This window comes from Manacus vitellinus, unplaced genomic scaffold (genome assembly GCF_001715985.3).
Source record: "Manacus vitellinus isolate BGI_N305 unplaced genomic scaffold, ASM171598v3 scaffold_114_pilon, whole genome shotgun sequence".
Classification (NCBI taxonomy): domain Eukaryota; kingdom Metazoa; phylum Chordata; class Aves; order Passeriformes; family Pipridae; genus Manacus; species Manacus vitellinus.
The window spans coordinates 449,564-450,746 of record NW_021938861.1 but is presented as its reverse complement, the minus strand read 5'-3'; the positions used below and the strand labels follow the sequence as shown (position 1 = coordinate 450,746).

The window sequence follows — 1,183 nt, the reverse complement described above, 5'->3', positions numbered from 1 at the left end:
GGAGGGCTCGGGGGGACACGGGAGGGTCAGGGGACAGGGTGACACAGTCCAGCTGCTGCTGGGGAGGGTCCTGGTTCTCCAGGGACTGTCGGGGTGAAGCTCCCCGATGTGTGTGGTTTGGGTACTGGCTCCTTCAGGTGCTGCCCTGGATAGAGGCAGCACAGGCATATTGTGATTTTACTTCCCCCTCTCTGCTCTCAGGGTTTTGTGAGCTCAAGGAACTCTCGTGTGGAACCTGTGATGAGGAGAGCAGTGAGTTAGAAATTAGGCAATTAATGGATGGATTAATTTAGCTTTTCTGTGTTATTCTAGGCTAATTAGTGTTGTTGCTGCTGTCTGTGTGAGGCCAGTCTGAGAGGGTGACAGGGTGACAGACCTCAGGCCTGTGCCCTGAGCACAGATGCTTCAGTGTTTCTGTGGTTTTTGTCTTCCCCTTGAGCCTTCTGAGGTTCTGCCCCTAAGCAGCTGAGCTTCACTCCTGGACGTGTTCATACCAAAATTAACATTTGTCTGCTCTGGGTTTTGAATACCCAAATTAAGGCTCCTGCCCCACGTGCTGAAGCAGCAGGTACAGCTGTGTAAACAGGCTGGGGGGCACCTGAGGGGAATTGCTTCCAATCCTGCTGCCTCCCCAACTCCAGGGGTGGGGGAGAGGGGCAGCAGGATCCCCTGTACAGCCAGGAGACCCCCGGAGGCTCCCAGGACTCGGAGCTGACATGGGAGTGGGATAACCCTGTAGCTTCATTGTCCCCTGTGCCTTTTCTCGGGGCAGTGCTGCCATAAACAGTTTCCCTGTTCTCCCTGGCCGTGCTGGGTGGCTTCTGGAGTTACTTTTTGGGCTGGCTGTGTCACTGCAGGGACTGTGTCCCACCCTGGCAGGGAGAGGAAGCACCACCAACTACAAAGTGTCAGCTCTGCAGAGTCCAGGATGGTAAAGCTGAGCCAGCGTTTTGGAGTGGCTTCTGCTGCCTCTGGGAAGTTCCTGATTAGAGTTGGGTGTCTGAGTGAGACTCAAACCCAGCCTTYTGCCTTAAGGCCAGTGCAGAGACACCACTTTCCCTTTAAATTCGACTGGAGAGACCACGAGCACTGAGTGCCACATCCAGCCATTCCTTGGACACTTCCAGGGATGGGAACTCCACCACCTCCCTGGGCAGCCCCTTCCAATGCCTGACCACCCTTT

At 55.2% G+C, this 1,183-nt stretch overlaps 1 protein-coding gene across 2 annotated transcripts in view; it reads left to right on the top strand.

Annotated features, from left to right (window-relative positions):
- The first annotated feature begins 48 nt into the window (after positions 1-48).
- Positions 49-1,183, top strand: part of SCAMP4 (secretory carrier membrane protein 4) — a 20,407-nt gene continuing 19,272 nt past the window's right edge. For both annotated transcript variants that reach the window (XM_018089074.3, XM_018089073.3), the window contains exon 1: positions 49-252. The gene's annotated coding sequence lies outside the window, so the exon portion shown is untranslated. The remainder of the gene's footprint in view (positions 253-1,183) is intronic.